Source organism: Lactuca serriola, chromosome 9, assembly GCF_051521515.1.
Source record: "Lactuca serriola cultivar US96UC23 chromosome 9, Lser_US96UC23_V15, whole genome shotgun sequence".
Taxonomy (NCBI): domain Eukaryota; kingdom Viridiplantae; phylum Streptophyta; class Magnoliopsida; order Asterales; family Asteraceae; genus Lactuca; species Lactuca serriola.
In genome coordinates, this window is record NC_136416.1 from 113,193,426 (window position 1) to 113,221,380 (window position 27,955).

At 38.7% G+C, this 27,955-nt stretch overlaps 1 long non-coding RNA gene across 1 annotated transcript; it reads left to right on the plus strand.

Moving 5' to 3' along the window:
- The first annotated feature begins 7,951 nt into the window (after positions 1–7,951).
- Positions 7,952–27,874, plus strand: LOC145073180 (uncharacterized). Its single transcript, XR_013691284.1, has 2 exons — positions 7,952–9,015; positions 27,504–27,874. It is a non-coding gene; the product is annotated as an uncharacterized LOC145073180 (long non-coding RNA).
- Positions 27,875–27,955: the final 81 nt, after the last annotated feature.

The window sequence follows — 27,955 nt, forward strand, 5'->3', positions numbered from 1 at the left end:
TATGCTCATTAATCCATAAACCGTAATCAATAATTTCAATTTATGACATCTTTGGACAGTAATACTAACTTGAAAGAGATATCCTTATTTTAGAGATATACATTGACAATAAATCATATCAATTAACAAGCCTCTCTTTGGATTGACTTATTAATCACATGGAACCAAAAAATTCTCACATGTTTATCACCACACATGTGTTTATTCGACCAAATATTAGTCTATCTTTGGGTCGACTAATACCTGCATTAATAAACACATAAACTATAAAATTTTGATAATAAGAATTGACAATATACCATGTCAACTAATAAGTCCCTCTTTGGATTGACTTATTAATGACATGTAACCTAAAAAATTGTCACATATTTATCATCAAACATGTGTTTATCCGACCAAATATTAACCTACCTTTGGGTCGATTAATATCTGTATTAATAAACACAAACCAAAAAATTTAAGTTCTTTGTAAATTAATTTTCACAAAAGAGATCGCTTTGGCGATATATTGTGTCAATTAATTTACCCTTAAAATAAATAATATGTCATAAATAAAATTTATCAATAACCCAAAATACGTTTAAAATTTCCATAAACATTATCGCATGTTTTCATGAAACCAAAATTTGATAATATAATGAAAAACATTATCAAACAAATTGATCATATTAAAATAACCAATTTAATAAAACGGTTACGTACAACATTTGCGAGACTTAAATTAAAATGCAAACGAAAATCAAAAAAAATTTGAAATTCATCTTATTTTATACTCAAAATGAAATTCAATTTCATTGTGAACCCAAAATTATTTAATCCCCACACTTTGAAACCCAAAATTATGGCCATATATATAATAAGGTTATAATAAACACAAAAATACACCTTTCATCAACCAGAAAATTCTATTAACCTTATTAGAACTTAAATGGATTTTTTTTTCGCTTAAATTGCATAAACAATTGAATCCTTCAACTTTATCTACATAATATGGTTTTAAAAAAAATACCAGATGAAGGGTTATGTGGCACGTCTTAAAATAATAATAATAATAAATAAGACAAGAGAAATAGAGAATTACATCTCTATAGAGGTTAATAAAATACCAAAATCTTGTGGGTAATAGAATAGGAGTAGTTTACATTCTTTTTATCCAACAAAACTTATGCATGCAAAAGTTTAATAGGCAGTGTTGTCAAATGCTTCGACCTAAACATGTACCTTTTGGTACTAATTGGAGAATTAAAAATATATATATACAAATGAAGCAACCAAAGGGTAAGATCAATTAACAACCTTATCACCGGATAAACATATTTTTGTGTAAAAAAACATGTAAATTAATCCAGACCCCAAGAACGGAACAAAAAACATATTTATTTTGCTTACTTTCTCTCTACGTCGGTCAATAAACTATAGCATATATTGAAACGAAGAAAAATGCAATCTTGACGTAGAGAGTGGAAACATGTATGTTTATGTTCCTTAAATCTTAAACAAACATTTTCTTGTAACAGATTCAAGTAAGCTCTAATACCAATTGTTAGTTATTTTCATAACCAAAAACGTAAAACACGGAAGCATAAACATTGGATCTTTAATCTCGAATCTGATTAAAAGAAACTTAAACATGAAAGAATGATTACATACCTGATTTCATTATAATCTTCGGATTTGAAGAACTAGAGTTGGGTTTTCCAGTTAATCTCAAGAGCTCTCTTTAAAATCGCTCAGCAAAGCAAACCCTAAACGAATTTACATGTGTAATTTTGTGTGTATTGATTTTCTCCTCATCACATGTATTTATAGATGGATATAAACCCAAATGTGAGAGATGGAAGGGATCTTGAGGATCTTGAGTCAAACCGGGAACTCAACCCACATGGTAAGTAAATATTCTATAAATCGGTCCATCAACAATTTATATTCTTACCATAATAAATTGATTTCATGATAACATACATATATATGAAGTGGTCCCATAATTATCTAACAGTCACATGTTAGCAACTCTTGGTGACTTCAATGGATTTATGTAACTATGTTTATGTTACTCTTAACAGTTAATTATTCGATGCTTATTGATTATTCACTCATGGGTTATATTTTATATTTCGTCACAAAGAAACATTTTCTCTCAAGGCAAAGTACAGAAGAAGCACAACGTATTTTTACTGCTAAAAAAGATAAAATTTCTGGAAACACTTGTACTTTCTGTTAGAAATTACAAATCAAATGAAAATTGCATACCTTCTGTTCACATTTTATGAACAAAAAACACAAGGCTAGTGAGCAATGGAGAAAACGAACGTTGATTAATAAAAGAAACCAACATAAAGACATGAGAGTAGATGTGCGAAGTTGTGTATATTAACAAAAGCTATTGGAAAATATATACATTAAGCAATTGTTTAGATTACTCATTTTATGAAATTAATAAAAAAAAAAACAAAAACCAAACACCATAAGATCATAAAGGGGACATGTAAATACTAAGTCATTGACAAAGTTTATTAGACATATAAGAAGCATTTGTAACTGGAATATTGAAATTGATGCCTCCCAAGTTAATAGTCAACAAACCATCTTCCATTGAAGGTAACTTTTCGAAGGTTTATTGTTGTTCCTACCTCTAAAAAATGGTGACCACAGAGTTCTAGCGTGGGAGAGGATTATTCCGTCAATAGGAAATGACAGTATTGTGTCGTCTATAGAGATGATATATACTCATTAACGCATTTTATGGAAACCCTAGACTCCTTGATTGTAGGGAATCTAGTTATTATCCTATTAATTATATATTTAAAACAATTAAAATATCCTTAATTTGTTTGGCTAAACACAAAAAAAAACCTTTATAAATGATTAGCTGACACTTGTCATCACCTACTCATTTTATCTCTTGTCTTTACGTCAACTTATCTCCATCCTTTCTAATAAATAAAGTTTTTTTTTTCAACTTGTCACACTTTAATTTAATTTGTCAAATATTATTTTGTGGTTATTTTGAATTATTTTTTTTTCTACATGTCATTTTATAAGTTTTTCTAATTTATTAAATTATACATAATATTTTAATATAATAATTACAAAAAACGTAGTAATAAATGAAAATTAATTTCGCTAATAAACTTACCTTTTTTATTTTCTAAATTCCCAAAATTAAAGTCATTACTTTCTTTTCTTTATTTAAATTATTTTTTAAATTTAAAAGATAAAAAAAAATTTCCATTATAATAAGTCCTTATTTTTCTTGTTTACTTATAAATTCAAAATTCTCAAATATTTTGACATTTATATTTAATATTTTTTAAATTAATGCATGTAATACATGTCTCTCATACCTAGTATATTCTGATAAATGAATAAGTTTATTCTCCTATTGACAAGTGTCATAATAATAGAAATCTTCATTAATATTACTAGGTTATAACCCGTGGACACTACGGATAAGAAATTAAAAAAATAAAAATAAAATTATAACTTAATTATTGAGCAATATAATGAAAAATTTAATAATTAGGAAAGCAAAGTTGGTAGATTATTCAATCGGCAAACAAGCATTTCAAACAAAAAGCTTGTGTACATCTCCTCTCCCTACCTAATAAAAGAGTAGCAAATTTGTCACGTGTCAATCAATTAGAGCTTGAAATTAATTATTTGTCACTTGTCAGTCTTAGGTTTTTTCTCATTAATTACATTTCCATTAATTCACTCCTCTCTTTGATTTGTAATATCTGTTGCCTAATTTATTACAATAACCGTTATTCAATAAATGTAATTTCAAACAATCACGTCACCTTTATGCAATTCCTTCAAATATACTAAATCCATGCATAACACCTATTCATTTTTACAATGTAATTTTTAAATTTTCAAATAAAACAACTGTACAATATACTCAATATATATACAAATATTTACCTCATATGCACTGAATATTCACGAATTTAACGTTATTTTTCTTCATTACTTCACAAATAAATATTGTCTGCTATATATCTTCAAAATATATTTCACATTTTTATTTAAAACAACGATTATAATTTTATATAAATACAAAAATATATATCTTAATTAATATTTTATTTATAATAATTGATTAGTAATTATAAGTTTTTTTTTATAAATATTTAATTTATTTTATAACCGTGGTTCCCACGGGTTATAACCTAGTAACTCTAATACATGTCTCTCATACCTAGGATCTGATAAATGAATAAGTTTATTATTCTATTGACAGGTGTCATAATATTAGAAATCTTTATTAATATTATATACCACCTATCATGCCACATGCCGACTTATTAATTATTAATTTCAAATTTTAAAATTTCAATTTTCTACTCTACTTACATTAAATTAATAGTTGATTTTTTATTTCAAATTTCAAATTTTAAATTTCACATTTTAATTACATTAAATGAATAACATCAGAATAAAAAATAAAATAAAATTAATATATATTATAAATTATATAATTTCATGTATTTATTTAAAATAATTTATTTGAAATATTTTCATGTATTTCATGTATTAATAATTTATTTAAAATAATTTATTCTCTAATTAAATACAAGAGTTGATTAATTATTAATAATCATATTAATAATAGATATTCAAAATGTGTCACTTTGATAAAGGCGTGACCTTATAGAATCATATGTTATTAACGATATCATTCAATAATTATTCTTGAGCATATAGATACAACAATTATAGCAACATACTTTATACATATATGAATATGATATCATCATACTTAAATTGCATCTTAATACATTAATATAATACACATTCAAAGTTTAAAGACATTGATTAGGGGTGTCAATTTATGATACGGCACGACAAAAATACACGACACGAAGCGAAATGGGAACGAAATCAAAATTCGAATTCGTTTTCGTGTCGTGTTCGTGTCAAGTATAAAAAACACGATGTCGTGTCATGTCGTGTTCGTGTTTACAAATTCACACGAAATTGACACGATTGAGCATATGTTGGTCGTGTTTGTCATTTTTATCATGTTATATATGATTAAATATGAATTAAATAAAATAATAATTATGTAATATTATCTTTGTCGTGTCATGTCGTGTTGTCGTTTTTTAATTGATTCGTTTTCGTGTTAGTGAAAAAAAAACACGACATCGTGTCGTTTCGTGTTCGTGTTACGAAAAACATTGTCGTGTCGTGCCGTGTCAGAAAAAACCACGACACGACGGCCAGATTTGACAGGCCTAACATTGATGTGCTTTTACATTATTGCATACAGCAGGTCCTTAAAAGCAACAAATTTGAAGGTGTCAGTAATAATAATAAACATATTTGAATTCATTGGTGCACATTAAAAACCAAGTAAAAGCTAGATGTTCAAGTATTACTACTAAATTTAAAAAATCAATTAATAATCCCCTCCCCCTCTTTCCCTCCCCTACTCTCCTTTTTCTTCACTCTATCTATGTGTGTGTTTCTCTCTCTCTCTCTCTCTATCTATCTATCTCTCTCCCTTTCATTCCCCCTTACTCGTCTCTTTTTATCTCTTTCTTTCTCTACATCATTCTCTTTCTCTATTTATCTATATCTTTCTTTTTCTTTGTATCACCCTCCTCCCCTCCTCTTATTAATCACATAAAACCTTTTTGTACACTATGTTTGATGTGTAAACTCTTTTTGTGAGAAAAACAATTTGGTGGGCTCTACTAATACCTTTGTACTACAATCTGATATGCCTTTGGACAATACCACATGTAGATAGACATGAGAGAATACCAATTCTTGTATATATTCACACCCGTGTACACCTTATCCGTATCACAATCCATTACCCCCACACACTCACTCCTTTATCTACAAACAGTTTCCCACATCCCCATCTGACCCTAAAATATCCATAAATGCCCACACCACCCCCACCTTCCATGCCTAGAGGTGTATAAACCAGTTTTTTCACCAAACTGAATAAGTTTTGGTTAACTAAAGTCAATCCGAATTGAATTAAAGTAAGGTTGGTTTCAAACTTGTTTAAATAAAAAATTTCTCGAAACTATACAAATTAGATTGGACCAGATTAGGAAAAAACGGTTTAGAAAACCCAATAGAAACAACATACTTAACTCTAATAACATCTATTACTTGTATATTTCTCATGTTGTAAGTAAAAGAAAATATAGTATATTTCTCAATGGAAAACATGGTTGTAACAACTCCCTTTGTGATGCTTATATTTCTGACTTTGAGTATATTGATATCAGTTATACCAAGTACATGGTTGGAAACCAATGTTTTGTATGTAAGACTAGTTGTGTTTCTAGGAAAAACTGGCTATTTGCATTTCCTCAAAAAAGAAAAAATCATTTTCAAACTGAATTGACTTATTGATTCCTGAAATCCAGTTTTAACAATAATATTGTCAAATCAGTTTAAATGTCGGTTGAAATTAAGAATGAACCAGTTTCATCCAAACTAGTTTAGAAGCGGGTCGAATTAGGAACATAACCAATTTCCCCGGTAAGGAATTTTTTTTTTTGAAACCACAAACTAACTAATCTAGTCCTAAGTAAACCATCTATGTCTCCATTGAGACTTGAACCCCTGACCTCTCATATGAGATGGTCACTCCATACCGAGACTTGAACCCCGGTAAGGAAATTATTCAATGTGAGGGAAATGATGTTCTCGTGAAATTCAATTGTTTAACATCGTAGGAAAAAAAACTAACATAAATTTAGACAATTATTTTCCCCGAGGAGATTAATTTCCTTTTGATAAGTATCAAATATTTTCCTTTTGGTGAATAATTTCCATATGGAATAATTTGTTGTTTTTTGATTCGTATTTACAATAACTTATTTCTTTGTGTTTATCTATTGGATGCATTTTGTCAAAAATAAATTAGTTCTAGCTATATATTTTAATTTAGTATGGTATCAGTTTATAGTTAGGACGTCTAATAGTATATTTTCCTTCGCAAAACAAGTCATGTTACAAGGAACATATTGTCATGTATATAATTCTTTTTATAGGGTTTGTATTTTTTTTGATCGAATAGGAAATTGGAAATTTTATTTTTCCATTATTCATGAATTGATTTTCCATACCTTGCAAAAAAAAAAAAAAAAATAGTGTCTTTATGATATAATTTGTTGTTTGAATTTCAATGTTACTTCTATATCTACTCTAATAAATGAATGTTTTTTTTATCACATGTCACATTCTCTTTCAATTTGCTAAATGTGATTTTTGTTATTTTGAATTAACTTATTTTCTACATGTCATTTCATGGGTTTTTCTATTTTAATAAATTATACATAATATTTTTGTGTAATAATTATAATAAATGTAGCAATTTTATTAAATATCAATTTTATTAATGGACTTACTTTTTTAATTCAAAATTTTCAAATTAAAGTCCATTAATTTATTTTGTTTGTTTATTTAAATTTAAAAGATAAAAAAAATCAATTTTAAAAATTCATTATTTTTCTTATTTTTTTTTTAAAAATCCAAAGTTCTTAAATATTAAGACCTTTATATTTAATTTTTTTAGTTAACCCATGTAATACATGAGTCTTATACCTAGTAATAAATATGGAAGAGTTGTCATAGTAATCTCTCTCTCTCTCTCTCTCTCTCTTCGATCATAATGGATGTTACTTCTTTTTTTGAATAGTTGTTAGTTTAACACTTCTTTATTAGCGAAGTGGGCTAGCCCCAATTTATATGAATGTTACATAGAATGGACAACCGTATGATAATAAGTTGATTTTTAGTTTAATAAATTTCACTAATCATCATAACGTAACGTATCCATTTAATTGTAGGTGGAGATTCCACAAAAACACCGACATAAGATCGATCCAATCAATATATATATATATATATATATATATATATATATATATATATATATATTCAAATGAAAACATTTTTTATATTAAGAACAATTGAGAACATTCTTATCTTTCACTCTCTCTATATACATCTCTCCTCTTTCTCTCTCCACATATCTCTTCTTTCTCTCTCTACATATCTCTCATATTTCTCTCTCTGCCCGAACCACCGTCACCATCAAATACTTCCACCGGAACCACCTAACGTCGCCGGAATCACCGTAATGACTCCGAAACCAACCTAATTTCGTCGGAATCATCGAGCTGCTTCTTCACACTCTCTGGATCTGTTTGGTTTCCCGATATCAATTCCCGATCTCCTGCTCCACTTATTGCCATCTTCTTCCTTTAGCAACCACCTCCTCTACCTCTTCACTTACCGGCATCTCCCTCGCCTCCCTCTGTTTGAGGTAACAGTAGAAGAAAGGAGTGCCACTAGGTCGTTTCACCTGCCACAGTTACCACCTTCGTTCTCTGCGACAATCTGCTCCAGCAACTTCCTTTGACCTTTGGCCACCGTGACCAACTTCCCAAACTCAATGTCCACCAGAATCCACATGTGGTTCCTCCGAAAGAAGTGAAGTAGAAGAGGATCCAAGTTTTGAATGCCTACATGTCTCAGAGGTAGAAATCTCCACCATAATCAGATACAATCGCGTTGGACATAAGATTGGGGAAATCTGACCGCCTCATTTTTATTCCAGGAGCTGGAAAACAATAGTTGTATTGTTCAATCGATCTTACAAGGGTTATATGACTCGATCAATGAGCATATCAGCTGATGGACTCCTATTTCCTAGATGAGTGGTGGCGACGAGATCGAAAGTAGGTGTGGCCTAGGTTTTTCATCGACAATTGGTATGGTGTGGGTGCGGAGGAAACAGGAAGCTACACGAGAACAAAGAACTCAAGAAGTTCGTGGAGCGTTCGAGTCTCACGTTTCTTTATTTTCTGGTTCCCAATATGGTGTTGCTGCTGCGACATGGATTTTAGTCTCGAGCTTCATCGGAGAAGAAAGATCGCCAGATAGGGAGCATCGGTCGGAGATGAAGATAACATTGGAAGATTATTTGTGTTGGATGCGTTTTTCAGGAAATGAATTGTGTCGACGTTTAATAAGGAGGTAAGACGTAATTTCAAGTTAATAGTTAGGTCAAATATTATTTGGGCTTAAGTTAAAGCTAAGTTTTGGGCTATCTAATTAGTTTAGTATTTTTAAAACCAAACATCTATTTCTTTTGCATATTGGATTCATCTAATTAATACCTTATTTAATTTTTGAGAAATAGATAACGCAAAATTATATAGATTAAAAGGATATTAGTTTATAAGAATGTATTTTATAAATAGAACACAACTTTTCAACAACATTTTGTATCTATAAAAGAGATATCATATAAATATAATGAATATTTTTTTTAAATACATTTAATCATTTGTGATTAATAGATATAATCACATTTGATTATAAATCATATGTAATTAAATAGATATAATGTAACATCCCAAAAATACAGTCTAAAAATTTCGTTTTAAATTAATAATAAAACCATAGTCATCGAACATCATATAGAAATCATAAACAGTGTATCTCAAAATATCGTAATAATTGTCAAAATATCAGAGTATAAACTTCCCAGGCTGAAAAGATGGTGTGTGCACTGCAATCTTCCCGAGCTCCTCTTTTGAAAATTGGGTACCTGAAACCAAAACTGAAATTGTAAGCACGAAGCTTAGTGAGCTCCTCCAAACTACCACATACCATACAATAACATATAAAGCACATACTAGGTCTTGCCCACTGCATCAGACCGAAGTCCGGAACTAACTAGGGCCTTGCCCTCTGCATCGGACCGAAGTCTGGAACTGACTAGGGCCTTGTTCTTTGCATCAGACTGATGTCCGGAACTGACTAGGGCCTTGTTCTTTGCATCAGACTGATGTCCAGAACTGACTAGGGCCTTGCCCACTGCATCGGACCGAAGTCTGGAACTAACTAGGGCCTTGCCCACTGCATCAGACCGAAGTCCGGAACTAACTAGGGCCTTGCCTACTGCATCGGACCGAAATCCGGAACTAACTAGGGCCTTGCCCACTGCATCGGACCGAAGTCCGGATCTGACTGAACATAGCATAACATAATCATAACATATACAATAACACATATACTGCATCGGACCGCGGTCCGCAACACATAACACATAGACATGCATGAATCACAAAGACATCAAGCATACTGAACTACTTCTCGGGACCACCCCAGCATCGGACCGAAGTCTGGAACTACTGCTATCTAATCGGGTTGGCATTGTGGGTGTAGACTAGTTCCTACTCGAAGGAAACTCACCTCACATGCTGAAGTCCCGCTGACAAAACCATAGCTATTGGATGATAGATTCCCGATCTGTCAATATCAAAATAACACCCAATTAATAATTGGGTTCCAACTCATAGTCATAAGTCCATGCTTGGGTAAGAGATTACCTTACCCCAATGTTAGCTTGAATCAAGCCCAAGGCCCAATCTAAAGGCCCAAAGGTCTAATAATGGACCAAAGCCCAACTATGGCCCATTTATGGCCCAATTTTCCCAATTGGGCCCAAATCTCTACATGGTCTTGATCAAAAGCCCAACCATTTAGTTCAGTCCAACATTTGGCATTCTAATGGCCCATTATCATATAACCATCAAGGCCCAAACTATGACCCAATTTTCCAAATTGGGCCCAAACCCTCATATGGGCCTTACCCTAAGACCATTAAATTATTCTAATCCGTTTGCTTGCTCTTGGATGGTCCATTATTATCCTAATCACCAAGGCCAAATAGGAAGGCCCAACTCAAGTCCAAGTGAAATTAGGGTTTCAGATAAAATGACAATTAAGGTTAAGTGTTTCTCACTTAACTCATTAAGGACTTAATCCATTAAGTCCTTTACTCTACTAGATAAATGATATGGAATAATTTGGGCTTAATTACACAATCCAATCCCAATGGCCCAAAGGTGGGTCCCAATAAGTCCAAGGCCCAAATACTCACAATTAGGGATTTCTACCCAAACATGGCCCAATAGGCCCAAAATTAATCTTTAAGCCGATTAGGGTCTTGCTAGGTCCATTAGGGTTTTGCTTGGGGGGCACCACCCACTACCACCTCGGGTAGTGGTGGTCAACGGCGGTTCACGGTGGCGGACACCACCTTACGATGGTGGTTATGGTTCTTTTCATTACATTTTCTACTAATTACAAATACAAGTTTTTAATCCATAAACAAACACACACACACACACACTAACTACTCTAACACACACACAACCACTCTAGTGGTGGCCGGCGGCAGCCACCACCTCACGGTGGTGGTGGGTGCTTTTCCCATGAACTCCAGCTAGGCAAAACACACACACATACTTTAGATTGCACACAACCCTCCAGCCACCCACCTGGTGGCTCAAGGGGACAACAACGATGATTTTGGGATGGCAGTCACCACCTCACGGTGGTGGCGTTGGTTTCTGTTGGTTCCTAGACAAGCAGCACCACACCCACGCGACTTCATTTGCAAGACGCACCTATCCACCCAACTGGTGGTGTTTGGCAATGGCAGCAACAACTCAAGCGGCTCATCGGTGGCATAACGGTGGCTAACAGCGGCGATGATGTACAGCTGGACAAGGTGGCAACAACGATGTACCATCAGAAAGAAATGGAGAAAAGAGAAGGCTGAGCGACGGGGAACTGATCAAGGGAACGCACCTGTAACATTCCAAAATTCAAGACTAAAAATTTCTTTTAATAAAACATTACTTAAAGCAAAATCATCAATCCAAAACATAATCAGAGTATTAATTTCCAAAAACACATGTTCGTTATCAGAGTAAAACATTCCCAGGCTGTCTAATCTATGGTGTGTGCCATGCGATCACCCCGAGCTCTTCCTTCCGCTACCGGAAGTACCTAAAACCAAAACTGAAAACCGTAAGCACGAAGCTTAGTGAGTTCCCCACCCTACCACATACCATACATAACCACATACTACACATACTGGGCCACGCCCACTATTCTGGGCCTCGCCCGCTACAACGGCCCCGCCTGGCTTCGAGCCCCGCTCGGATACAGATTTGTTTCACTTAGGCCTCGCCTGTCACTGGGCCTCGCCCGCCAACATATAATAGCACATAAACATATCACATCACATAAGCTAAACATGTACTAACGGATCCTATCATAAGGCCTCGCCCTTGTCCTGCTACGGAAGAGTCATGGAACCCCGTCCATGCTCCTACTGATAGTGAGATACGGGCCCAACCCACACTCACTCTTTCCCTAACTTGGGCCTCTCCCTTGATCTGTTGCTAATGAGATGTGGAACACCATCCACACTCTGCTATTGGTGAGATACGGGACCTCGCCCACACTCACCTCCCTACCAGGCACATACAAGTATCACACAGACAACAAGTATAAACTAACATATAAACCATTCCTTGGGCACCCGCCCGCTATCATTGGACCTCGTCCTGACTATCATACTAGCATACTATGCCTAGGGTTAACCCCCGGGTCTTCTACTCATAACTACATGGGCCGACATTATGACCTTAGACCCATTCACACAAAGGGAAACTCACCTGCACTTGCTGAACTTGCTGATAGCCCCTCTAGCCGCTGCCCGACAACTCTTTGAACTCCTGCTCTACTAGCTCCCCGAGCTACCAATATCAAAGCAACACTTAGTCTAACTGTCCCCCGAAAGTCAACTAAGTCTCTGGTCAAAGTCAAAGTCCTGGTTAAAGTCAACCTTCCAGGTCAACCCTACTTACCGAGTTCATTAACTTAAAATCCTTTCATCCGCGACTCGACTCGCCGAGTCTACCGATTTTCGAGTCCTAACCTGTCCAACTCACTGAGTCCCTACATAACGCACTGATCCGAGTCTTAACTCGAAGGGTTTGGGGTTTCGCGTCTCGACTCGCCGAGTCGAAGAACAGACTCGCCGAGTCCAAGGCAATCTTCAACAGACTCGCCGAGTTGTTCTTACAACTCGCCGAGTTCCTGCCCAACTTCATCCAACTCGCCGAGTCGACCCATGTGACTCGTCGAGTCGCTCTAGTTCTTAATCCATACAGTGGCTTTTCGAGCCATGCAGGGGCTCTAAATCATAGATCCATACTTCCAAAGCTCAATCCTCACGTAAAGTTGCAAACTTTACGTATAACTAAAGAGATCTTGGCTCAAAACACACTAGGGCTAGGTTTAAGGACAAAAGGGCTTCACCAACTACTCATCTTCTGATGCTTTATGACATATTGGACCATCCCAACACTAGATCTGAAGTGGCAACAACATATCTAAGCCCCCAAACTCGAATTGGGTCTCAAACAACCATAAAACCCCCAAATCTCATAACAAAAATAGATCTAGATTCAAAGGAGGGAAAATAGCAGCTTATTACCTCGAAGATGAACACAAATTGAAGTAGATCTCAGATCTACACCTCTCCTTTGAAGCAACCTTCTTGATCTTCAAGTTCCTTTCCAAAGTTTCCTTCCTCCAAAGCTATTTCTCTCAAATGGTGGAAGCTCACACGAAATCTAGGGTTTACAGGTTCTCTAGGATGATATGGAGGCTGAGGGATGGACATAACACCCTTTATATAGGATACAACTCCCGGAATTAGGGTTTTCCTCGTTCAGACCAGACTCGTCGAGTCCCCTTAGCTGACTCGCCGAGTCGGTCACTTACTCCTCGACCCGGATCCCGCTTGGACTCGCCGAGTTCCTGCTTGGACTCAACGAGTCGGCCCTTTGACTTAGGGTTTCCTTTCCTTTCTTGACCTTCCTGATTTTGGGTGTTACAACTCTCCCCCACTTAAACTAAACTTCGTCCTCGAAGTTTGCTATGGCTAACCGCCTGCGATCTGCTTCCAATACTCTACTAATTACTCCAACACCAGCTGCCTACCTTCGCTGGTCTTTCGCCCGATCATTCCGACTAACATTAATCCTTGCGGATAATAATCTCGGATCAACCCTGACCATGAACATTCTGGAAACACAACTTACTCAACCGACAATCCTTCTGGTACTCTCCGAGTACTGCAACCGAACCCATAGGGGTTCACCCCCTCTTTCCTTGCGCGATTTCCGCCCTTTCCAGGGCAACATTCCATAACCAACTATTTCCTTTGTCATTGTGAAGGTCCCATCCTTCACCAACTCCATCACCCCCGCTACTTCTAGTACGGATCATTACCGCCAGTATCCACTGACACTCTGTCATAACTTGGTGCCGAGCACCCCTCGATCAACTAACTGAATTCCGCCATAGACCGCTTACCAGCACTGCTACTGGCTGGAAATTTCCGCTATTCCTTATCTGCCTTCCGAATGAACCGAGACCACCCTTGTCCCTACCAGTCTATCAATATCTGGATTACCGGCTCCCACCGGTCGCTAGCCCCAACACAACTCCTAGTCGCTCCCAACGATTTTCGAAGAAACTCCGACTACCTATAACTGCCCCATCTATTCTGCCATTCAGGCGCTACAATCCTGGGATCCTCGACCCCCTATCTCGACACTAAGGTCCCTACCAGGTCCCACCTGTGCTGCTATAACTCACGGGCCTCGCCCACGGGTCTTACCTGCCTCTATCCTTCTAGTCCCACTTGTCTAACCACTCTCGCTCGGGCCTCGCCCACGGGTCTCACCCAACCATACTACTGAGCAACCCTGCTCTCAAGTCTCACCTATAATGCTACTCTCATATGGGCCTCGCCCACGGGTCTCACCCAACTACATCCTGGAGCGGCCTCTCCCAAGGTCTCACCTCTCTAGGGCTATACAGGAAAACTCCCTACTATTCTCATCCACTACCTATTCCTGATCCCTATCTGATCACTAGGAGATAAGGGCCTCGCCCCAACTCCACTAACGAAGCTACTAAGGAATGCTACAGCTGCCCCGTAGTCTTATAACACCTTCCACCACTCACCGCTGCTGGAGAAAGCTGCGGCTCTCCCACTGCTCTACCATTCTCTATATGTTGCCTCTTCCACTGTCTACTAACACGAAAGCATCACATGCTATCTGTCCCCATGATCTTCATTCTGACCCGCTCGAGTCCTACAGGCGATCCTCTAACCTGAATTCCCAATCACGTACTAACCATCACCATTACACGCACTGACTGATGGGGAGTTTCTCAAACTCCCAACCCTGAACTCCTCAATCCATCATACGATTTACTACTTCTCTTCCTACTCAGAGATGGTGTACTCATTCTGGATCTGCGTGTTCATACCTTTGTACACTCGGAGGATTCTCCCCCACTTCGATCTTGCTTACACCTCGCTGCTCAATGCTTGAAAAGAAATCCCAATCCTTGCTACCATTCCATAATCGATCTGCTGAGGAACCCCAAGCCTACCATAGCTAGGGATCTAACTAGTCCATTTCTAAAACTATACATTCGAACTAGCGAGACATACCAAGTCCCTCTTAGGCATGCTATGGTTACTGCATCCTAAGCGACCTTCACCGATAGGGCACATCCCTTAACTACCATTCAAATATCCAAGATATGCAGATGGCATATAACTCGATCACAAGCAAGCTGCACAAAATAGAATACTCATACTGATAATGATGCAGAACCATAACAATATAATCATGCACAAATAAAAGAACTGAAAACGGAAGTCGCATACCTGCAACGTATGATGCTGCTCGTGCCTCCAAGGTAGACATCTGAAAATCCCTGCCTCCTACTGCAGGCGTCTTTGCACGGCCCTGACGGCCGTCTGTGATCCTCAAGGTTGCAGGGGCAGGTGCCATCACCCGTCCTGCCAGAAACAAACTGGGGCACTGGGCCTTCTTGTGGCCCCGCTGATTGCAGTGAAAACATATCAAGTCTGATCCCTGTGTGGTTGTAATAGTACAATCCATGCTAAAATGACCAGTCCGACCGCACTTGAAGCAGCCAGACTCACCACCGCTACCACTCCGGCACGCGCCCCCGTGCGCCCTACCACACTTCCCGTACCGGCCGCGGTCCTGATAATCCGTCGATCTCGAATCCGATCCCTTGGGCCTTTTGCCCGAACCTGTGGCTACCTGAACCTCATCCGGCTTCCTCTTCCGGATCTACTCCAAATCTCTCTCTCTCTCTCACTCTCTCTCTAGCTCGCGCGATCATATCCTCCAACGTTTTGCAGCTGGACCTGCTCAGAAACTGCCTGATGTCATCCCTCAACATCTCATGGTATCGGGCCTTCTTCATCTCCTCATTCGCAACATACTGCGGTACAAGAAGAGCCCTCTCCCTGAACTTGGCGGTGATCTCCGCCACAGTCTCAGTGGTCTGCGTCAAATCCTAAAACTCCCGTGCCAACTGCTGCACCTCAATAATTGGCGAAAACTCCGCCCTGAACCTGGCCGAGAAATCACTCCATGTCATCGCGTCCAACGCAGCATCATCCCCCAAAGCATGACCGATCTCCTCCCACCAATCCCTCGCTCTGTACTTCAGAAGACAGGAGGCGAGTCTGACCTTGTCCTCCTCAGGACACCGGCTCGTACGGAATGCGTTGGCAACATCAGCCAACCATCTGCTGCCAACGATGGGGTCCTTAGCCCCATGATAATCTGGTGCCCCGCAAGCCCTAAACTCTCGAAATGTCAAGGTACGTGCTCCCATCAAAGCCATCATCTCGGTACGGAAGGCTCCCAGCTTCTCATCCAAAATCTCCAGTATACCCTCCTTGACCGTGCCAAAGTTCACAGGAGTCTGATCTAGAATACTGCGCGTAACCTCCACTGATATCAACTCCCTCATTCGCTCCTCGAGCTGCTCGACTCCTAAACCCGAGCCTGATCCCTCTCCGGCGCCTGATCCGCCCACTGGTCTCGCTCGCAATGTCACCATGCTGAAATATAATACATCCACTATCAGAATGCTTATCACCGCCGCGAGACCAAACACACGCACTACCCGGTTCCCGGTCTTGTCTCGGCCTTTCCCAAATCGAGTACGGATCCTCTGCTTTCAGTAGTACGGGCCCATACTACCTATCACATCTATCCGTACTTTCCTCAAGAACCGCTTTGACTACACCAGGTCCCTTTCCCGCTACTACTGCTCCCAGCACTACCTCATCCTAGGCTTGCCCTAGGGAAAACTCTGACTCACACCAAACCAGTCCTCAGCTGCTGAAGGACTCCTTGTGATGCCAATTAGCCATTACCTGGATACTATCACATGTGACGAGGCTCAGATAATCCTTCAAGTAAAAGACTCATCCCTACAACGGTTGGACTCAGACAAGAGCTGTGCAATAGGGCCAAATCCAGTACTCTGAGATTATTCAACCCTGATCACATGTAACGTGACGTATTCACCTAATGGCTAACTCCCATCACTCAGAATCCCACAATGCACAAAGCAAGCAGCATTCAGACAAGGGAAAATCTAACCATAACATACTCAAGCAGTCATATCCACATAGCAAGAATCTGTACTAGCATGCAACACAAACTCATAAACTCAGGCATAACCTAAACAGGCTATCCTACTACTGTCTAATCAGCACTACCATGCAGCTCAAAGCACATATAACATGCACATAAGGCATCCTCCCTAGATCCTTAGTCTTAATCTAGCATGCTATTCTACTAACTGATAATCATAACATAAACTTGTATGGGTATTTTGGGGTACTTACTTGAGCTCGACTGATTGCATGCACCACACCCTTTTTCTCCTTTCAAAATTCTTTTATTTGTGAGTTCTTTTGCTTTTCTAAAACTGTTTTCTTTCTCAAACTCTTTTTACAAAACTGACTTTTCATTTTGAAAACTTCCATACCAATTCCTTAGTTTGAGTTCAGACACACCCGAGAGCACGTCCGAATCCCTCAAACCAAGGCTCTGATACCAAATTGTAACATCCCAAAATTCAAGACTAAAAATTTCTTTTAATAAAACATTACTTAAAGCAAAATCATCAATCCAAAACATAATCAGAGTATTAATCTCCAAAAACACATGTTCGTTATCAGAGTAAAACATTCCCAGACTGTCTAATCTATGGTGTGTGCCATGCGATCACCCAGAGCTCTTCCCTCCGCTACCGGAAGTACTTGAAACCAAAACTGAAAACCATAAGCACGAATCTTATTTAGCTGCCCACCCTACCACATACCATACATAACCACATACTACACATACTGGGCCACGCCTGCTATTCTGGGCCTCGCCCCCTACCTCGGGCCTCGCCCGCTACAACGGCCCCGCCGCTCCAGGCCTCACCTGGCTTCAAGCCCCGCTCGGATACAGAGCTGTTTCACTTAGGCCTCGCTTGTCACTGGGCCTCGCCCGCCAACATATAATAGCACATAAACATATTACATCACATAAGCTAAACATATACTAATGGATCATGTCCTAAGGCCTCGCCTATCCTGGGCCTCGCCCTTGTCCTGCTACTGAGGAGTCATGGAACCCCGTCCATGCTCCTACTGATAGTGAGATACGGGCCCAGCCCAAACTCACTCTTTCCCTAACTTGGGCCTCACCCCTGATCTGCTACTAATGAGATGTGGAACACCATCCACACTCTGCTATTGGTGAGATACGACACCTCGCCCACACTCACCTCCCTACCAGGCACATACAAGTATCACACAGACAACAAGTATAAACTAACATATAAACCATTCCTTGGGTACCCACCCGTTATCATTGGACCTCGTCCTGACTATCATACTAGCATACTATGCCTAGGGTTAACCCCCGGGTCTTCTACTCATAACTACATGGGCCGACATTGTGGCCTTAGACCCATTCACACAAAGGGAAACTCACCTGCACTTGCTGAACTTGCTGATAGCCCCTCTAGCCGCTGCCCGACAACTCTTTGAACTCCTGCTCTACTAGCTCCCCGAGCTACCAATATCAAAGCAACACTTAGTCTAACTGTCCCCCGAAAGTCAACTCTGGTCAAAGTCAAAGTCCTGGTCAAAGTCAACCTTCCTGGTCAACCCTAGTCGCCGAGTCTGCCTACTGACTCGCCGAGTTCATTAGCTCAGAATCCTTTCATCCGCGACTCGACTCGCCGAGTCAGCCCCTGACTCGCCGAGTCTACCGATTTCCGAGTCCTGACCTGTTCAACTCACTGAGTCCCCACACAGCGCACTGATCCGAGTCTTAACTCGAAGGGTTTGGGGTTTCGCGTCTCTACTCTCCGAGTCCAAGAACAGACTCGCCGAGTCCAAGGAAATCTTCAACAAACTCGTTGATTTGTTCTTCCAAATCACCGAGTTCCTGCCCAACTTCATCCAACTCGCGGAGTCGACCCATGTGACTCGCCGAGTCGCTCCAGTTCTTAATCCATATTGTAGGGTTTCAAAGCACTCCATGGATGATGGCAATGGGCCCCTTTGATGAATTGTAGGTTAAAAGCCCAAGACTTGTCTTTTCCCTATAATTAGTCATGTATTATTCATTATTAGGGTTAAGAGCGAGGCAAAACGTAGCCGCCACGTGAGGTTTCTTGTGTAGTGATAGATTTCTTAGTCTATGCTGAAAGTGTAATTTATTCCTCTTATTTGAATAAATCGAATGATCATTCGACCTAATCTTCATATTTGTGTTTGTTCTTATTTTCCGCATCTTGTTCATCAAATCTCAATTAGGGTTTTAACCTAACAAGTGGTATCAGAGCGGGTCTTTGAAGATCTATTGATTTTTGATGTATCGGTTCTTGATTTGGTGATTTTCTGCACATATATTGAAGATTGTTGGTGTTTTGGCGGTATGGAATCAAAATTCTATTCAAGTTACTGTTCATGGAAATTTATGTAGTTCATCTACTGTTCATCTGGTATTATTTCTGATTCGTTCTTTTGTTCATATTGGATCTGTTTGCTCACTTAATCCAAAAGTCAATCGATTTTAGTTATTTGTTTTGACCTAATTGGATCCATGCATATATTTTTTTGTGGCCCAAAATCTTGGCCATTCCACTGTTCATGATCCGCATATCCAATCTTATCTCAAGCTCCTGTATGCGTCACTTGCAATTGATTTCATTCCTTCAGTATTCGATTCTAAATCTACAATTGATGATTTTTTTTTAATCGTCTTTGGTTAATGGTTTCAACGTGTAAACATAAATTCTCAAGAATCGATTTTTGTTTGTCTTAATCCAAGATCTTCTTTTTCATCAATTTTCTCGTTCCTGTTCTTATCGTCAATTTGATTTCATTTGATTCATGTCGAACTTAGAAATTGATGATGATCCTTGAGTGAAATCAATATTTGGAGAATCGATTTTATGTTTGTTGAATGCAAATCTTTAAAGTCATGTGATGAACTGTTAACGACCGGATGAACAACGATGTGTGCAATTTGGATGGTCAAAATTGAAAAGCCAAAATTCAAAAACATCTAAAATCTGGATGATGTAATCATTGTGGAAGTATTCAGTGTTTCTGTTCGCAATCACTTGTTAGTTTACCAATCACAATTTGGTAATTGCATTCGGAATTGCCTTGACGTCCTGTTCGCATCGCCAAGTAGATCTCTTAACAGGCGCTTAATACAACCATAAAGAATGATGTTGAATTCGCAACCTTACCTGTGAACGAATGAAATCAAGAATACAGATTATGTAGTGTGATAATCAGATGAATATTGGATGGACAGAACTCAGTTTGCTTTTTTAATAGTCAAAATCAGAAAATTCAAAATTGGAATCTGAGAACGGTGTTCTCATCTGTGAATGTGATTGGAAAGCAGTTGGGTTTTGTTTATGAATGTAAAACGATGTTGAAGATTCAATTGGCTTATCCAAATTTCAAATCAACTGTTTCACAATATGATGCTTCGCGGTTCTTATTTTTTTACAGTGTAATGAGTCTTGGAATTGGGCTTGTATCTGGCAGTGATGTTCAGGGCAATGGAATCGTGATTGGGATTCTAGGTACTTCAAATCGTCAATTTGGGTTGGAATGTTTTGCTGCTAACAATATTGGATTTGAATATCCTTCCTGCGAATGAAATCGGGACTAAACTAGAAGAACACAGGTCAAGCAAAAAGTCAAAATTTGATTGTGATTCGCATCAGGGTCATGAATGACTAATTTGGAATGAATGTCCTTACCTGCGAATGGAATCGATCTCATCTGGTATGTTCGTTGATCAAATTTGTGAATGGATCATTCTGCGAAAGCTCGTGATGTCAGTGAAACGAGCCTGTGCTTGAAATGTTGGGGCTTAAATCGAATGTATGGTCATACCTTAAAGTCAAAAATTGGAACCGAATGGAACCAAAGGTTCGGTTTATTTCGGTCTAAGTATGAAATTAAAGTGAATCTGCAATTCGCTTTCGGTCGTTATTAGCTTTCTGTACTTGATCAATTGAATCAGACCGAGAAGTAACGAACCTGCAACTGGTTTTAAAGCAAACCTGTGATTCAGTTTAGCTATAGTTTCCCTTTTGTTCTCATCATGATGCTCGAACCGAACGTGGTTTCGGTTTTGAATCAATGAACATGGACCGAACATAATTTCGTTTGTTTGCCCTAGAACGAAACATCAGAAAAGCGAACCTGTGCTCGGACCGAACATGGTTTCGGTTCAATGAACCTGGAACAAACTTAGATTCGGTCGCATCAGGGTGCTCGGAACGAAAGGCATTAATTGAAATATTTTTTGTGGGTTCGTATGCGTAACTTCACCATTACCGACTTCCAGTAGCTTTGTTCGTTCATTCAGTCAAATAAATGGGGAAGAAGATAAACGTGTTACATTATTAGTCCCTTAAACTTTGGCGAATTGACTCCTTTGGTCCCTATGCGTTTCATGCCTTGGCACTTTTGGACCAATTCCAGATTTTGTTACAAATAAAGGTGTTTATTGATGCATGATTACAATTCCAGCCCCTGGGTTTCTGGAAAGTAACAATTTCGGCCCATTTTTCGAAAAAGTTTACAATTTTAAGGGCCGGTAAACAGTTTTGGATTTTTTAACGCACATATTTTTTCGTGAACAGAAAAATAAAGATTTCATCAAGTCTTGGCGGTTCGGAAAGTCGTTTTGTGATAACGTCAAATTTTCACGACTTTTTCGGATTTTATACTTCATCGTTAATATCATTTTGTCACGGGGGAGCTTAGTAAATTTTTATCCATTCAGGATCATTCTCATGACCATTTGAAGACTTTATAATCATGTTATTGATTATAAATCGTGGGAGAATTTGGTATGGTCATTCAAAATTGGATTTGTGACTTTTCAAAGTTGAAGATTTTTTATAAAGCTTGTGGCAGAATTATAAATGTAGCTTTTACAGTGGAAGTTCTTCATCGAGCTCTACTAAAGCTTTTATAGAGAAGTATCCTTTACAGCGGAAGTTCTTTATCGAGCTCTGCTAAGGACTTGTTATATCTCCGACTTCTAGTATTTTCTCGATCAAGTGGCATTACGAATCTTAAAGTTTGGGTTGTTACATGATATTTTTTGATGGCTTATATCATTAGCTTATTTGAAGATCGTTGTGACTTGGAGGGGGAGCTCTTCAAAGACAAGAAGTGATTCAGTTTCTTTGTTCTGAAACGGGTTTTTATGGCGGGTTTGGTTTTGATGAAGATTTTTTTGGGATTACATTCGAAAATGAAGTTTAAAGACATTACTTCAGTGCTTGATTTATATATCCTAGAGCTCGTGTTTGAAGACTATTGAAGAATCAAGATTTGTGGATTGCTTCATCTATTCCTCGTTGCAAGTTCTCTTTATTCGCTAGATGCTTGTTTTGGAAGTTAAAGCATTGTCATCCATTCCATACTTTGAGGGGGAGATTGTAGGGTTTCAAAGCACTCCATAGATGAGGGCAATGGGCCCCTTTGATGAATTGTAGGTTAAAAGCCCAAGACTTGTCTTTTCCCTATAATTAGTCATGTATTATTCATTATTAGGGTTAAGAGCGAGGCAAAATGTAGCCGCCACGTGAGGTTTCTTGTGTAGTGATAGATTCTTTAGTCTATGCTGAAAGTGTAATTTATTCCTCTTATTTGAATAAATCGAGTGATCATTCGACCTAATCTTCATATTTGTGTTTGTTCTTATTTTTCGCATCTTGTTCATCAAATCTCAATTAGGGTTTTAACCTAACACATACAGTGGCTTTTCGAGCCATGCAGAGGCTCCAAATCATAGATCCATACTTCCAAAGCTCAATCCTCACGTAAAGTTGCAAACTTTACATATAACTAAAGAGATCTAGGCTCAAAACACACTAGGGCTAGGTTTAAGGACAAAAGGGCTTCACCAACTACTCATCTTCTGATGCTTTATGACATATTGGTCTATCCCAACACTAGATCTGAAGTGGCAACAACATATCTAAGCCCCCAAACTCGAATTGGGTCTCAAACAACCATAAAACCCCCAAATCTCATAACAAAAATAGATCTAGATGCAAAGGATGGAAAATAGCAGCTTATTAACTCAAAGATGAACACAAACTGAAGTAGATCTTGGATTTCCACCTCTCATTTGAAGTAACCTTCTTGATCTTCAAGTTCCTTTCCAAATTTTCCTTCCTCCAATGCTATTTCTCTCAAATGATGGAAGCTCACACGAAATCTAGGGTTTACAGGTTCTCTAGGATGATATGGAGGCTGAGGGAGGGACATAACACCCTTTATATAGGATACAACTCCCGGAATTAGGGTTTTCCTCGTTCAGACCAGACTCGCCGAGTCCCCTTAGCTGACTTGCCGAGTCGGTCACTTACTCCTCGACCCGGATCCCGCTCGGACTCGTCGAGTTCCTCCTTGAACTCGACGAGTCGGCCCTTTGACTTAGGGTTTCCTTTCCTTTCTTGACCTTCCGGATTTAAGGTGTTACAGCACCCGATCACAGCCACCCTCACAGTGGCCCATGGCAGTTTTAGGGAAAGCTTCATCCACAACCACAACCTCTGATCGATAAACTGACGGCGGCGATAACTCGACGACAGAAGAAACTGAGACGAGGGGGCGGCGGAAAACGATGGCAATAGAACTCAATAGAACCCACCTTGACGAACGACTACTTATCGTCTTCATCGAACCTCGGTGGTTCTCCGGCAGCAGCGTCGCAATGACGACCTTCCATAGCAGTGTATCTGTCGGCGGTAGGCATCCCTGTTGATCGGAATAGTGAATAGAAGGGAGGTGGTGGTGGATGACTTCACTTATGGCGGCTGGAACCTCTTAGGTTTAGGGTTTGGGAGTAATAAGGTGACGGGAAGGAAAGGTCACCGGGTATATCCGCTCCAATACAAATGTCCTTTCACTTTTGTCACATATAACCCCTCCTTATCAGTTCTTATTCAAATTAAGCCCCAAAATTTACCTTTTAGCCCCCGCCCCCAAGAATCTATTCAATCTAAGTCCATAATTTACCATTTATACCATGCCTTATGAATTCAATTTCATAATAAATCCTAATAATTACCAAACATACCCCCACTTCTAAAATCCTTCTCAAATTAAATTCAGGAATTTACTAAACAACCGCCAACTATCGAAATTCTTCAAAATTTAGTCCGGGAGTTACATTTATTAATTTATTTGTTTATTTATTAATTAAACGGGGTGTTACTACCCTCCCCCACATAATTTGGATTTCGTCCTCGAAATCAACCTTTATAATTCCTCACATGCCAACCTAATCAAGTAACCTGGCCATAACCCTGGGCACACCCAAGACTTCTCAGGGCACCCGTGACCAACCCGCGTAGGGTTCTAAAATTGGTAGATAAATGAGTTCCTCGCAACAAGATCACATCTACTCCATCTAAAATTCTCAAGATAGTCTGAATCCCTGACAGACTGCCAATACTGAAATCATTATCGCTGCACCCAGTCCACTTGTCTCTCAGATGCTTACTTAACTTCTGATAACACGAGGTTCCCATTAGAAACAGAATCACACATCCCCTTATCCCTACGATTCAATTGTACCTGGCCAACGCTCTGATAACCCCGCTGTGAGTGACTTAGCATAACCCAAGCTATCTGTGACTCTAACCATACATGAAATCCCAAAATAACATTACTGCTGGAGACCCAAAACTGTCTGAAACACTGAACTGCCTGAAACACTGAACTACTACATGACCATTGGTAGCCTCATGTCATGAATGACCTTAAGCAATCCCCTGCTTCCTTGCTCTCATAACTTTAGTGGCGCTCCGACAGTCTTATCACCGGTTCAACCATATCTAATCCATCTAGGTAATTCCAAAATCCAATCCGTAGATTTCCATATCCTCACTGCTACACCCGAACTGGTGGGTACTATTGTTCCTTCCGCGACCTAACAACGCTCTCACGTTATCTACCAACCTAGTGAATGCTTATGGCTACACCCGCAATAGTACCCACGCTACGGCTACACCTGTAGACTTACAACACTCTCCATACTGGATCGACACACGCTTGACCCGCACTCAATTGAACTCATGTCCTGACTGAAATCCCCAACCTGATTCCTTAAGGTTTTCTGGAAAACATTACGGGAACGCCATCTCCTTATTGGCAAGTTTTTCCGAACTTCCATCTCGCACTATCCTCAAACCATACAGCTGCTTGGGCTGTCTTCCTTCCTGACAAGGATACGAAACTTATCCTAGTTTCAAAGCTTCTCCTACTTCTAAATCCTTGGATGATTCTCCCCCACTTTGATCCAACTAACGTCTTACATCACACAATACTGGAAGGATTCTCAAGCCTTCTTATCATTCCATGCCCAATCTGTTGAAAACCATGCTTACCATTGCTAGTGTTTCAATACTAGCCAGTCCAAAAGATCACACCACCTCCAAGAACCCAAATAAATCTCCGGTAATAACCCGCTAGACCCAGGAAGCTCCGAATCTCAGTTGGAGACCTCAGAATCTCCAACTGCATCCCAGCCTCTATCTGGGCCGGATAAACTAGTACACCCTTCTGGTTGACAGGGTGCCCAAGGAGTTGCACCTCACGCAACCAGAACTCACATTTGGAGAACCTTGCAAAAAAAATTCTCCCCCTCCTCAAAGTCTCTAGCACCTCCCTCAGGTGCTTCTCGTGTTGCTCCTCAGTCTTGGAATAAACCAAGATGATGTTGTACTCTCCCAATCCCGCAATTTGGGAAATGATCTTTCGCTATCCACTAATAATTCTCGGTATGTAGTACGGATCTCACACACTACAAGTTCCCTGGTCTTATCTCATCCTTCCTTGATTCAAGTACGAATCCTCTGCTTTCAGTAGTACGGGCCCATACTGATGGGTTTTGAGCATTCTAACACCCCTAAGTATACAGGAAACCCTATAAAACCTTGGATCTATGTTTGTCTAAAATACATGAAAAATATGATTTCCAAGGTTCATAATCCTATCTAGCATACATGGGGAACTTTTAATCTAAAAGATGGCTAGAATTACATACCTTGTAGTTGATTTGATTCCTTGAAAACCTTGAGATCCTAGCACCCCAAGTGTGATGCCTCAAGTACTTCACACAACACCAAATGCTTTAGAATAACTTTAGAGTATGTATAACACTTGTATAAATCGGCTTGCCCTCTCTTGTTCTTAGTGTCTAGTCACTACTAGAAAAACAGCCTTTTACGACGCTCATTGCGCGTCGTAAAAGGCTCAGACGACGCGCAAATGCGCGTCAAGGAAGGCCCTGTCATAAAGAGAGACGACGCACATTTGCGACGCTCATTTACGACGCACAATTACGACGCACGTTTACGACACGCAATGCGTATCAAGGAAGGCCCTGTCATAAACGAAGACGACGCGCATTCGCGTGTCGTGACCTTACGACGCGCGTGTTAATGACACGCAATGCGTATCAAGAAAGCCCCTGTCAAGAAAGGCCATGTCATAAATTAAGATGACACACATTTTTTGCATATCATAAATTTAAATGTTTAAAAAAAAATTTATATATTTATTAATTTTTAAATTAAGTTTGCATTTAATTTCTCATAATAGAAATAAAATACCATATACAAAAAATACAATCCATTGCATAATATAAAATAAAATTTCATACTCAAAAAACAAAATAAATTGCACAAATTATAATGTCATACAAAGAATCATTCAAATGTTAAACAAAAATAATACATTGCTACATGGGTTATACATTCCTATAAAACTAACAAATAATCATACAACTCCGTTTCTTACTGGAAAGGAATGCCAAACATGATTACAAGTCTCCCTTAATCTTGATTACTCACCTGCTTAAGTAGAATGCTATTGTTGAGAAGGTTACCTAGCAACAGAGAAAATCACAACACCTCTCCCACAATCACAACATCATTTACAGAAAAAGGGTTGTCAATTACTTTCATTAATAATTTCATTCAATCACAAAAATATTAAATAAAAGGGTGAAAAAAATAACTTACTTTTGATAAGTTGATCTCCCTTAGAGCAAACACAACTAAAGCGTTGAACAAGACCCTGTTTCAAAATTTTGTAAATACACAAATCATGATACCTGATACTGGAATACACACTTTGAGACATGAATTAATACGAGTAGATTAACTTGGATACATAGGAAGTAAAGATGGAAGGTGCCAGAACTCTGGGGGCATTGGGTTGGTTCCTTCCCACTCGCACACACCAAGCCAGAACTCCACTTAATCCAGCACCAAAATAAGCCTGCATTCAGAAAGCTACATGGGTGAGTCACAATTCAAGAATCTGTTAAAATTTGAGGAATAACAAGTTCAACCAAAACAAATATTAGAAAACAGTGTTAAATGTGAATCATAACAATGTAATAATTATCAAGGTGCTGGAATACTTGAAATCTAGATTATTTACCTTTTGATTGTAAATCTAAAGATTCCTCATGCACAGATTATGTTCTTGTCAACTCTTGCACAGTGGTAAATTTCAATTTAGCTGGTTTGTCTGTTCTTTTCACCTGATCTTTTCATCTCTAGGCATCCTATCTATTTATTCGTTGCAGACTAGTGAGCTTCCATCATTATGTTCTTGAAATCT